The 14,011-nt window shown below is 49.7% G+C and overlaps 1 pseudogene; it reads left to right on the top strand.

Annotated features, from left to right (window-relative positions):
* The first annotated feature begins 11,274 nt into the window (after positions 1-11,274).
* Positions 11,275-11,372, top strand: LOC137321304 (U2 spliceosomal RNA; annotated as a pseudogene).
* Positions 11,373-14,011: the final 2,639 nt, after the last annotated feature.

Genomic DNA, 14,011 nt, shown 5'->3' with positions numbered 1-14,011 from the left:
TTGTATGTGAACCACTTTGGGATGTTTTTGAAAGATTTGAGAATGCGTAAAATAAATGGAAGTCTTTTTTTGTGCATTTGCATGTGTTAATGTAAGGGTGCATGTTTGCAACATGTTTAATGTTATGCAGATGGAATTGAGATGTTTGATAAATTTGTTTTTAGTTCTGGATGTGGTAATAGTGTTTATATTTGTAGCGAAGTGAGGGCAAGATCCATAAGATTGGACTGAAGGAAGGCAATCGGATAGTGGTAGTAAGGATAGTGGTAAGGATTGTGGGACTCTTGGTGTAGTCGGGATGGGAGGGATGATTTAGGTGAAGCACTCTTGGATGAGCTGTTCTCTGAGAGCTCCAGCAGCCAGGGGCACTGGTGGTTAATGCCTCTCCTACTTTTCCTCCTCTACATCCTCCTCCTCCTCCTGCTAAGCTTGTTGCTGACCTGGTGGTGGTCAGGGCTGGTTCCTCATGATGATGAAGTTGGAGAGCATGCAGCAGATGACCACAAACCTGGATAACCACTCAGGGCTGGACTGGAAAGCTCCTCCAGAATGGTCCAGGCAGTGGAAGCGTTGCTTCAGCTCTCCAATTGTTTGTTTAATTATGTTTCTGGTGATGGCATGGCTCTCATTATAGACCAGCTCTGCAGCTGTGCCCAGGTTCCTGACAGGAGTCATGAGCCATATCTGGAGGGGATATCCCTTGTCGGCAGGTAGCCAGCCTTTGACCTGATGGCTTGGATAGAGTACTTTATGGGTACGGTAACATAGTGGTTATGTGACTGGACTAGTAATCCGGAGTCATAAGTTCAAATCCCGCCACGGCAGCTGGGGAATTTAAATTCAATGAATTAAATAAAATCTGGAATAAAAAAAATTAGTATCAGTAATGGTGGCCATGAAATTACCGGATTGTCGTTAAAAACCCTTCTGGTTCACTAGTGCCCTTTAGGGAAGGAAACTTGCTGTCCTTACCCAGTCTGGCCTACATGTGACTCCAGACCCACAGCAATGTGGTTGATTCTGAATCGCCCTCTGAAATGGCCTAGCAAGCCACTCAGTTGTAAAATTTCGCTACAAGAAGTCATAATAAGAATAAAACTGGCAGACCACCGGGCATCGGACCATTAGGCACCGAACACGACAATGGCAAACCAAGCCCAGTCGACCCTGCAAAGTCCTCCTTACTAACATCTGGGACTTGTGCCAAAATTGGGAGAGCTGTCCCACAGACCAGTCAAGCAACAGCCTGACATAGCCATACTCACAGAATCATACCTTTCAGCCAACGTCTCAGACTCTTCCATCACCATCCCTGGGTATGTCCTGTCCCACCAGCAGGACAGACCCATCAGAGGTGGCGGTACAGTGATATACAGTCAGGAGCGAGTGGCCCTGGGAGTCCTCAACATTAACTCTGGTCATGGGCAAGGAAACCTTCTGCTGATTACCACCTACCTCCCTCCCTCAGCTGATGAATCAGTCCTCCTCCATGTTGAGCACCACTTGGAGGAAGCATTGAGGGTAGCAAGGGCACAGAATGTACTCTGGGTGGGGGACTTCAATGTCCATCATCAAGAGAGGCTTGGTAGCACCACTACTGACCGAGGTGGCCGAGTCCTGAAGGACATAGCTGGCAGACTGGGCCTCCGGTAGTGGTGAGCGAACCAACACGAGGGAAAAACCGACTTGACCTCGTCCTCACCAAGCTACCTGTTGCAGATGCATCTGTCCATGACAGTATTGGTAGGAGTGACCACTGCACAGTCCTTGTGGAGACGAAGTCCCATCTTCATATTGAGGGCACCATCCAACGTGTTGAGTGGCACTACCACTGTGCTAATGGGATAGATTCAGAACAGATCTAGCAGCTCAAAACTGGGCATCCATGAGGCTGAAGCGTTTTTTTTTATTCGTTCACGGGATGTGGGCGTCGCTGGCGAGGCCAGCATTTATTGCCCATCCCTAATTGCCCTCGAGAAGGTGGTGGTGAGCCGCCTTCTTGAACCGCTGCAGTCCGTGTGGTGACGGTTCTCCCACAGTGCTGTTAGGAAGGGAGTTCCAGGATTTTGACCCAGCGACAATGAAGGAACGGCGATATATTTCCAAGTCGGGATGGTGTGTGACTTGGAGGGGAACGTGCAGGTGATGTTGTTCCCATGTGCCCGCTGCTCTTGTCCTTCTAAGTGGTAGAGGTCGCGGGTTTGGGAGGTGTTGTCGAAGAAGCCTTGGCGAGTTGCTGCAGTGCATCCTGTGGATGGTGCACACTGCAGCCACAGTGCGCCGGTGGTGAAGGGAATGAATGTTTAGGGTGGTGGATGGGGTGCCAATCAAGCGGGCTGCTTTATCTTGGATGGTGTCGAGCTTCTTGAGTGTTGTTGGAGCTGCACTCATCCAGGCAAGTGGAGAGTATTCCATCACACTCCTGACTTGTGCCTTGTAGATGGTGGAAAGGCTTTGGGGAGTCAGGAGGTGAGTCACTCGCCGCAGAATACCCAGCCTCTGACCTGCTCTCATAGCCACAGTATTTATATGGCTGGTCCAGTTAAGTTTCTGGTCAATGGTGACCCCCAGGATGTTGATGGTGGGGGATTCGGCGATGGTAATGCCGTTGAATGTCAAGGGGAGGTGGTTAGACTCTCTCTTGTTGGAGATGGTCATTGCCTGGCACTTATCTGGCGCGAATGTTACTTGCCACTTATGAGCCCAAGCCTGGATGTTGTCCAGGTCTTGCTGCATGTGGGCACGGACTGCTTCATTATCTGAGGGGTTGCGAATGGAACTGAACACTGTGCAGTCATCAGCGAACATCCCCATTTCTGACCTTATGATGGAGGGAAGGTCATTGATGAAGCAGCTGAAGATGGTTGGGCCTAGGACACTGCCCTGAGGAACTCCTGCAGCAATGCCCTGGGGCTGAGATGATTGGCCTCCAACAACCACTACCATCTTCCTTTGTGCTAGGTATGACTCCAGCCACTGGAGAGTTTTCCCCCTGATTCCCATTGACTTCAATTTTACTAGGGCTCCTTGGTGCCACACTCGGTCAAATGCTGCCTTGATGTCAAGGGCAGTCACTCTCACCTCACCTCTGCAATTCAGCTCTTTTGTCCATGTTTGGACCAAGGCTGTAATGAGGTCTGGAGCCGAGTGGTCCTGGCGGAACCCAAACTGAGCATCGGTGAGCAGGTTGTTGGTGAGTAAGTGCCGCTTGATAGAACTGTCGATGACACCTTCCATCACTTTGCAACCATCTTCAGCCAGAAGTGCAGATTGGATGATCCAGCTTGGCCTCCTCCCAATATTTCCACCATCTCAGAAGCCAGTCTTCAGCCAATTCGATTTACTCCATGTGATATCAAGAAACGGCTTACTGCACTGGATACAACAAAGGCTTTGGCCCAACAACATCCCGGCTGTAGTGCTGAAGACTTGTGCTCCAGAACTAGCCGCGCCTCCAGCCAAGCTGTTCCAGTACAGCTACAACACTGGCATCTACCCGACAATGTGGAAAATTGCCCAGGTATGTCGTATCCACAAAAAGCAGGACAAATCCAATCCGGCCAATTACCGACCCATCAGCAAAGTGATGGAAGGTGTCGTCGACAGTGCTATATCAAGTGGCACTTACTCACCAATAACCTGCTCACCGATGCTCAGTTTGGATTCTGCCAGGACCACTTGGAGCTGGAGCTGCGGGTGGATTCACTGTGGAGCATTGGCGATGCTGAGATTATCGTGGATAGCACGTTCAGTGAGGTGGTCACACCGCAGGTAAAAATTACGCAGGCAGGAAGGAAATGGGTGACCGCCAGGCAGAGTAAAAGGACTAGGCAGGTAGAGCAGGAGTCCCCTGGGGCCATCTCCCTCTCAAACAGATATTCCGCTTTGGATATTGTTGGGGGAGATGGCTATCAGGGGAATGCAGCAAGAGCCAAGACCGTGGCACCATGAGTGACTCAGCTGCACAGGGGGGAGGAAAAAAAATGGTAGAGCAATCGTGAAAGGAAATTCCATCGTAAGGGGAACAGATAGCCATTTCTGCGGCCGCAGACGTGACTGCAGGATGGTATGTTGCCTCCCTGGTCCTAGAGTCAAGGATGTCATGGAGCGGCCGCAGGACATTCTGAAGGGGGAGGGTGAACAGCCAGAGGTCGTGGTCCATATCGGAACAACAACGTCGGTAAAAAAAGGGATGACGTCCTGCAAGCAGAATATAGGAAGTTAGGAAATAAATTAAAAAGCAGGACCTTTAACGTAGTAATCTCAGGATTACTCCCAGTGCCATGTGCGAGTGAGAGCAGAAATAACAGAATAGACCAGATGAATGCGTGGCTTGAGAGATGGTGTAGGAGGGAGGGGTTTAAATTCTTGAGGCATTGGGACCGATTCTGGGAAAGGCTGGACCTGTACAAGCTGGACGGGTTGCACTCAAGCAGAACCGGGACCAATATCCTCATGGGGGCATTTGCTAGTTCTGTTGGGGAGGGTTTAAACTAGTGTAGCAGGGGGACGGGAACCAAAGGGCAGGTACAGATAGGACTCACCTCCTGACTCCCCAAAGCCTTTCCACCATCTACAAGGCACAAGTCAGGAGTGTGATGGAATACTCTCCACTTGCCTGGATGAGTGCACCTCCAACAACACTCAAGAAGCTCGACCCCACCCAGGACAAAGCAGCCCACTTAATTGGCACCCCATCCACCACCCCAAACATTCACTCCCTTCACCACCGGCGCACTGTGGCTGCAGCATGTACCATCTACAGGATGCACTGCAGCAACTCGCCAAGGCTTCTTCGACAGCACCTCCCAAACCAGCGACCTCTACCACTTAGAAGGACAAGAGCAGCAGGTACATGGGAACAACACCACCTGCACATTCCCCTCCAAGTCACACACCATCCCAACTTGGAAATATATCGCCGTTCCTTCATCGTTGCTGGGTCAAAATCCTGGAACTCCCTTCCTAACAGCACTGTGGGAGAACCTTCACCACACGGACTGCAGCGGTTCAAGAAGGCGGCTCACCACCAGCTTCTCAAGGGTAATTAGGGATGGGCAATAAATGCCGGCCTCACCAGCAATGCCCACATCCCATGAACGAATAACAAAAATGAACAAATTCAGACCAGGAAACGGGAAGTAGAAAAGCAGTTAGTGACGTAGTTAGCGAGTCAAAAAGGCAAAAGAAGCACAGGTTAAATAGTGCTCAGCACAGGAATTTGACGGGGTTAAAGGGTATATACTTCAATGCAAGGAGTATTACAAACAAAGCAGATGAGCTAAGGGCACAGATAGACACATGGCAGCATGATATCATTGCTATAACGGAAACCTGGCTTAAAGAGGAGGATAATTGGCAGCTCAATATCCCTGGATATAGAGTTTTCGGGCAGGATAGAGTGGGTGATATAAAAGGAGGGGGGGTAGCATTATTGGTTAAAGAATCAATTACATTTGTGAGAAGGGATGATATGCTAAATGGATCATCAATCGAGGCCATATGGGTTGAGCTAAGAAATAAAAAAAGGGGCAGTCACATTACTAGGAGTGTACTATAGACCCCCAAATAGCGAAAGGGAGATAGAAGAACAAATATGTAGGCAAATTTCTGAGCACAAAAATAAGAGGGCAATAATCGTAGGGGACTTCAACTACCCTAACATCAATTGGGATTCAAACAGTGTGAGGGGCACAGAGGGCGCAAAATTCTTGATCAGTGTCCAGGAGAACTTTCTTAGCCAGAATGTGACAAGCCCAACAAGAGGGAATGCAATTCTAGATTTAGTCCTGGGAAATGAAGATGGGCAAGTGGGTGAAGTGACAGCGGGAGACCATATTGGGGATAGTAACCACAATTCAGTTAGCTTGAGCATTATTATGAAAAAGGACAGAGTTAAATCAGGAGTAAATGTTTTAAATTGGGGAAGGCAAATTTTACAGAACAAAGAAGTGATTTGGCAGAAGTGGACTGGACACAACTACTTGAGGAGAAATCAGTTACAAGCCAGTGGGAGGCACTAAAAAGTGAAATTCTACGGGTGCAATGCAGACATGTCCCCTCAAAGGAAAAAGGGTGGCACTGCCGAATTTAGAGCCCCCTGGTTGTCGAGAAGCATACGGGGCAAGATAAAGCAGAAAAAGAAAGCTTATCAATGTCACAGAAAACTAAATATTGCAGAAAGCCTAGAGGAGTATAGAAAGTACAGGGATGACGTAAAAAAGGAAATAAGGAAAGCAATGAGGGGGCATGAAAAAATATTAGCTAGTAAGATTAAAGAAAACCCAAAGATGTTTTATCAGTACATTAAGAACAAGAGGATAGCTAAGGAAAAGGTGGGACCTATCAGGGATGATAAGGGTAACTTGTGTGTAGAAGCAGAGGATGTGGGTAGGGTTTTAATAAATATTTTGTCTCCGTATTCACAAAGGAAAGGGATGATCCGGACATAGTAGTTAAAGAGGAGAGGTGTGAAATATTGGATAAGGTAAACATAATGAGAGAGGAAGTACTTGAGGGACTGGAATCCTTGAAAGTTGATAAATCACCAGGGCCGGATGGATTGTTTCCTAGGCTATTGAAGGAAGCCAGGGAGGAAATAACGGATGCTCTGAGGATCATTTTCCAATCCTCACTAGATACAGGGGAGGTACCGGAGGACTGGAAGACTGCAAACATAGTACCATTGTTTAAAAAGGGTACGAGGGAAAGGCTGAACAATTATAGGCCGGTTAGTCTTACCTCGGTGGTGGACAAACTATTAGAATCAATACTGAGAGATAGGATAAACTGTCACTTGGAAAGGCATGGTTTAATAAGGGATAGTCAGCATGGATTTGTTCAGGGAAGGTCATGCCTTGCAAATCTGATTGAATTCTTTGAGGAAGTGACAAGGAGGATTGATGAGGGTAGTGCAGTGGATGTTGTCTACATGAATTTTAATAAGGCATTTGACAAGGTCCCACATGGCGGACTGGTCAGAATGGTAAAAGCCCATGGGATACAGGGAAATGTGGTGAATTGGATCCAAAATTGGCTCAGTAACGGGAAACAAAGGGTAAAAGTCAATGGATGTCTTTGCGAATGGAAATCTGTTTCCAGTGGTGTGCCACAGGGCTCAGTGTTGGGTCCCTTGCTGTTTGTGGTATATATTAATGATTTGGACTTGAATGTAGGGGGCATGATTGGCAAATTTGCAGACGACACAAAAATTCAAAAATTGGCCGTGTAGTTGATAGTGAAGAGGATAGCTGTAGACTCCAAGAAGATATCAATGGGTTGGTGGAGTGGGTGGAAAAGTGGCAAATGGAGTTGAACCCGGAGAAGTGTGAGATAATGCACTTATGGCGGGCAAACAGTAAAAGGGAATATGCAGTAAACGGGAATATATTAAGAGGGGTAGAGGAAGTGAGAGACTTTGGAGTGCATGTGCACAGGTCCCTAAAGGTGGCAGTACAGATAGATAAGGTTGTGAAGAAGGCATACGGTTATTAGCCGAGGTATAGAATTCAAAAGCAGGGATGTATTCATGGAACTGTTTAAAACGCTGGTAAGGCCACAGCTGGAGTATTGTGCGCAGTTCTGGTCACCACATTACAGGAAGGACATAATTGCTCTGGAGAAAGTGCAGAGAAGGTTTGCAAGAATGTTGCCAGGGCTTGAAAATTGCAACTACGAGGAGAGATTGGATAGGCTGGGGTTGTTTTCCTTGGAGCAGAGGAGGCTGAGGGGAGACTTGATTGAGGTGTACAAAATTATGAGGGGCCCAGATAGAGTAGACAAGAAGTACCTGTTTCCCCTAGCAGAGAGTTCAAGAACTAGAGGACATAGATTTAAGCTGATTGGCGGAAGGATTAGAGGGGACATGAGGAAAAACTTTTTTACCCAGAGGGTGGTGGGTGTATGGAATTCGCTGTCCGAATTGGTAATAGAGGCAGGGACCATCAACTCTTTTAAAAAGTACCTGGACCTGCACCTAAAGTGCTGTAAGCTGCAGGGCTACGGACCGGGTGGTGGAAGGTGGGATTAGAATGAGCACCTGGTTGTTCTTCGAACCGGCGCGGACACGATGGGCTGAATGGCCCCCTTCTGTGCTGTATCTTTTGTATGGTTCTATGGTGCTTTGGCTCCAGACCGCATTAAAGCCGTGGTCCAAACATGGACAAAATAGCTGAATTCCAGAGGTGAGGTGAGAGTGACTGCCTTTGACATCAAGGCAGCATTTGATTGAGTGTGGCACCAAGGAGCCCTAGTAAAATTGAAGTCAATGGGAATCAGGGGGAAATTTTCCAGTGGTTAGAGTCATACCTAGCACAAAGGAAGATGGTCATGGTTGTTGGAGGCCAATCATCTCAACCCCAGGACATTGCTGCAGGAGTTCCTCAGGGCAGTGTCCTTGGTCCAATCATCTTCAGCTGCATGATCAATGACCTTCCCTCCATCATAAGGTCAGAAATGGGGATGTTCGCTGATGACTGCACAGTGTTCAGTTCCGTTCGCAACCCCTCAGATAATGAAGCAGTCCGTGCCCACATGCAGCAAGATTACGACAACATCCAGGCTTGGGCTGATTAGTGGCAAGTAACATTCGTGCCGGACAAGTGCCAGGCAATGACCATCTCCAACAAGAGAGAGTCTAACCACCTCCCCTTGACATTCAAGGGCAATACCATCGCCGAATCCCCTACCATCAACATCCTGGGGGTCGCCATTGACCAGAAACTTAACTGGACCAGCTATATAAATACTGTGGCTGCGAGAGCAGGTCAGAGGCTGGGTATTCTGCGGCGAGTGACTCACCTCCTGACTCCCCAAAGCCTTTCCACCATCTACAAGGCTTAAGTCAGGAATGTGATGGAATACTCTCCACTTGCCTGGATGAGTGCAGCTCCAACAACACTCTAGAAGCTCGACACCATCCAGGACAAAGCAGCCGCTTTGATTGGTACCCCATCCACCACCCTAAACATTCACTCCCTTCACCATAGGTGCACCGTGGCTGCAGTGTGCACCATCTACAGGATGCACTGCAGCAACTCGCCAAGGCTTCTTCGACAGCACCTCCCAAACCCACGACCCCTACCACCTAGAAGGACAAGGGCAGCAGGTACATGGGAACAACACCACCTGCACGTTCCCCTCCTGGTCACACACCATCCCAAATTGGAAATATATCACCGTTCCTTCATCGGCGCTGAGTCAAAATCCTGGAACTCCCTACCTATCAGCACTTTGGGAGAACCTTCACCACACGTACTGCAGCGGTTCAAGAAGGCGGCTCACCTCCACCTTCTCAAGGGCAATTAGGGATGGGCAATAAATGCTGGTCTTGCCAGCGACACCTACATTCCATGAACAAGTAAAAAAAAAGAATAAAGGCAGCACGGAACACTGCATGACACGCTGCCTTTGTTCACAAACAAGCAGTACGTTGAGGGAGTGGCATCCCTTTCAATTGATAAAGATGCCAGGCTGGTTCTGAGGAGCATGCAAGGCTTTGTGGGGGGTGCTGTCTCTAGTGCCTTGCACACTGGGAAAGCCTGCCATGCTTATATCACTGATGTCAACTGCTGCAGCCTGAAAGGAGCACATGGCACAAACCTTAAGGGCCACGGTGAACTTGACAGCCAAAGGCAGTGCTGTCCATGCCCTGGTGCGAGGCTTGGGTTGTGGCTGCAGCAGCTCAGTGACGTAGTGTCATACATTGCTCCTCAGTGAAGTTGAGGTAGGAGAAAATCTCCCTGAGTACCCGTTGTGTGTTTGGCCTTCTGCGCAATATCCTCCTCCTCCTTCTTGTCGCTTCTCCTCCTCTCTGGTGTCTTCCTTGCTGCTTTCTCCCTTGTCCTCCAGCTCTAATGGCAGCCCTACCAGACCACACATGACTGCAATCAAACTGTCCACCAGTTCAACACCAGCAAAATCTTCTCAGCAGTGAAAATTAAGTTTCCAGAGTAAAGATAACAGGCCAAAGAATGCCCAGATGTTAACCAGAAGACTGAAATGACAAACCAGCAATTAACATGTATGTACTGTCCCTTTAAATAGCACAGTTAAAGGATCCTTCCTGCATATTAGCAACATGAATTGCTGGGCAAGTTTATCACGAGGCAAATTCAGCGCTGGGCCATACCAATATTAGAAAGGGGTCCTCCAACAAGCACAGGACCCCTAATTTGAAAACATTATTCAGTGTTTTCCATAGTTCTGGCATGCGTTCTGGATGCCTATGAAGAAGCCCGATCTAACATAGTGGGCAGCGCATTCCGCCTTGTAATGAACGTGTGCTTCCTGCCCACTATATCGGATGCTTATGTGCCTGTTTAGCATCTGAAAAATGGGCGGGCACAACTGAATTTCTAAGCCTTTTTGTCAGTTCTTTACCCCTACTGTGCTATCCTGGGATTTCCTGGGGCTCTCACCTGTGACACAAATGAGTCTGTAGTCGCTACATTCCCAGCATTCTTGTTTTCACGAGGCAGGAGTGCCATTTTCAACCTTCCGTCTCAGTTTCTGCTTTGTCCATTGGTTAGAAGAAATATGGTGCAAAGCCTGCATCACTACCCCTATCGACCAAAGGAACTGCTCAGGTTCAGGTGCAAACCGAGGAGAATTAAAAGGATAGGTTTAATGAGTTTGTTATGAATTATGTTTTTTTTACATTGGAAGCTTTATTTTAGTTCAGTGTCCTTGGTTGCTGACAAAACAAGATGATATCCAAAAGCCCTTACACAAAATATTTCAAGTGATTTCATTGGTTCCCCTTCTCCTCCTGTTTTATTGGTGGCTGTTTCCTCACTATTGATTCTTAATTGTTAGTTTTCATACCTGTTTGCTATTTCCTTATTGGTCGGTTCGCCATTTGTTCAACTCTGATTTATTGAGTTTTTTTTATGAATATGACATTTTTAGTCAATCAGGTTCTGCATGTGACACCTTGAGATGTGACACAAGTCTGACATTGATGTATTTCACACAGATGATGCTAGACCTTTTGAGGTGACACAAGAACCTAAACTTGCAGACACAGAACTTACTGTGGACCAAGATGTGCAACCAGGGCTCGGCTCTCAGGAGCGATTTGTGTACAGGAACAGAACTAAATGTGGGTGCCAGTCACTACCAGGTCCCTTGGCAGACCCTGCCTTGGGGTAAACGACAAGACTAGCAGTCCAAAGCCTGCAGCACCCAACAGTGGAACAGCGCAGACTATTCTTGGCACACAGGGTCTGCAACATATACAGATATCACAGATGAATCACAAGCTGGACTTCAGCAGATGCTTCTCGGCCTTTTGGCTAAGATCAAGTGTAGTATCTGTTCTTATCAGGGCTTTTTTGGATTTGAGCAGATCTGCACGCTGGCTTTGACCTAACGCGCTCGCGAAATGTGGACTTCGCTGCGATTGGTGTGCTGGCTCCGCCCCTAAATTTGAATAGGGACTGCATCAACACTGCAATGGCAGTGAAGGGGACCCGGGCAGTAGGCCATGGCGTGCGAAACACCGTCCGGGTGGCGGTAAAGGCAGTCGGAAATGGTACACCCATGGACCGCACGTTTTTCGTGAAACGTGTCCTGTTCGAGTGTTGTGGATTTGAAGCAGCGGACATCTTCTGCCTACAGGATTTCCCTCGAACCGGATATTTCAGTGTCACGTTCAAGAACGTCGATGGATGCCAGAAGTTTCTTCAGGTCTTCAAGGAGAAGGGGAGTGAAGGACCGCTGGCGATTCTCACTGCGGAGCCGCTGTTCACCCTCCCAACACAAAGGAACCAGAAGCTGGTCGTACACATGTACAACCCACATGTCCCGGTCGTCGATGTGCTGACGTTCCTCGCCAGATACGTCAACAGGGTTGAGAACAGCGTTGACATCAACGACCAGTTCAGGATCTGGACCAGCAAGTGGGACATCATGGCAACCCTGAGAGAGACGCCCATGGCAACATTCTCCACCCCTCCTCCAGCGTTGCCATCGGAGGAAGTTGAGGGTACATCATGTACGTGGGGCAACCCAGAGTCTGTCGGACCTGTGAAAATCCGGCCACGTGGCGGCCTCCTGCACAGCAACGGTCTGCAAGAACTGCAAGCAGGAAGGACACCAGACTAAGAACTGCAAGGAGAGCAAGTGTTGCAACCTGTGCTGGAAGGCTGGCCATCTCTACAGGGCGTGCCCCAAACGCAGCTTCGGCTATGCCCAGGCGGCCAAAAGCAAAGCAGCAGGGGGGAGGAGGCAACAAGCAAGGCTGCCCCAAAGAAGGCCAAGAACTCTCGTCCCGCCGTGACCCCCTCTGAGAAGACCCCGACCCGGGAAGACAAGGAGCAAGAAAAGGGTCAAGCAGAAAACTGCCAGACCCCGACATCCAGCTCCGAGCCTCCCCACCAGCCGACAGAGTCCATGGAAGAGGAGGCAGCAGAGGAAAAATGGCAGGTGGTGACCAGGAAGAACAGAAAGAAGGAGCCAGAGGAAAGAAAATGAGCTCCTGCCGAAACTGCAACCTGGGGCAAAAGAGCGCTTGAGTCACAGTCAGACTACAGCGACTACCCCGTGTCTGACAAGGAGGGACGACAGGTGCGAAGCAATCAGGCTTCCCATCGAAAGCGTCAAAACGTCCAAGGCGACAGCGATGCAAACGACACCCCCAGCGACAACGCCTCCAGTGCCCTCAAACTCCGGGACGCTGAGTGCAGCGAAATGCCTAGTGCACACCAGCTCTGGGACACTGGGAGCAGCAGAGCAGAGAGCAAAGACCAGCTCTGGGAAACCGGGAGCAGCAGTGCAGAGAGCAAAGACCAGCTCTGGGACACCGGGAGCAGCAGTGCAGGGAGCAAAGACCAGCTCCCGGAAACCAGGAGCAGCAGTGCAGAGAGCAACGACCAGCTCTGGGAAACCGGGAGCAGCAGTGCAGGGAGCAAAGACCAGCTCCCGGAAACCGGGAGCAGCAGTGCAGAGAGCAACGACCAGCTCTGGGAAACCGGGAGCAGCAGTGCAGAGAGCAACGACCAGCTCTGGGAAACCGGGAGCAGCAGTGCAGAGAGCAACGACCAGCTCTGGGAAACCGGGAGCAGCAGTGCAGAGAGCAACGACCAGCTCTGGGAAACCGGGAGCAGCAGTGCAGAGAGCAACGACCAGCTCTGGGAAACCGGGAGCAGCAGTGCAGAGAGCAACGACCAGCTCTGGGAAACCGGGAGCAGCAGTGCAGAGAGCAACGACCAGCTCTGGGAAACCGGGAGCAGCAGTGCAGAGAGCAAAGACCAGCTCCGGGAAACCGGGAGCAGCAGTGCAGAGAGCAAAGACCAGCTCCGGGAAACCGGGAGCAGCAGTGCAGAGAGCAAAGACCAGCTCCGGGACATGGGAGCAGCAGTGCAGGGAGCAAAGATCCGCTCCAGGACACCGGGAGCAGCAACAACGAGGAGCCCCAACCGATTGAGGATCGCACGGGCTCTCTACCCGACACCACGCCGCCGATGTCACCCCAGCAGAGCAACAACCCCCCCACCACCGAGGCAGAACAAGACTCGTATCTCAGCTCAGGGAGTGTGGAACAGTTTTCACAGATCACCTGGAAGTAGGGACACGACCAAGAGCTGGAAACAGCAATCAAACTGTCGGGTGAGACTTTAAACTGTTGTTAAAATGGGTCTGAAAGTCGCATCTATTAACGTGCATAGCGTTAAATGCACTACGTGATGTGTGTCGACCTTGGACTATCTCGCCAAGGTCAAGAGCAACCTGCTGCTCCTGCAGGACCTCAGCACTTACAGGCAATGGTCGCAGTGGTGGGCCCATAGGCCATTGATTTGGTCGGGAGGCAACAATTGCCGTGTCTCCGGCCTGGGGATACTGCTATGAGGAGGCAACTTCACCATCACCGAAGTTAAGGAGGTGGTGGGGGGTCGCCTCCTCGTAGCAGACGTACTGTACAAAAGCGCTCCATTTCGGCTGATCAACGTGTACTCCCCGACTTTAAAGAACGAGCGGCTGGCTTTATTCCAGCAGTTCTCTCTGCTGCTGG

This window comes from Heptranchias perlo, chromosome 4 (assembly GCF_035084215.1).
Source record: "Heptranchias perlo isolate sHepPer1 chromosome 4, sHepPer1.hap1, whole genome shotgun sequence".
In the NCBI taxonomy this organism is placed as follows: domain Eukaryota; kingdom Metazoa; phylum Chordata; class Chondrichthyes; order Hexanchiformes; family Hexanchidae; genus Heptranchias; species Heptranchias perlo.
Note: the sequence above shows the minus strand (reverse complement) of the source record. Positions and strands in the feature narration are given on the sequence as shown.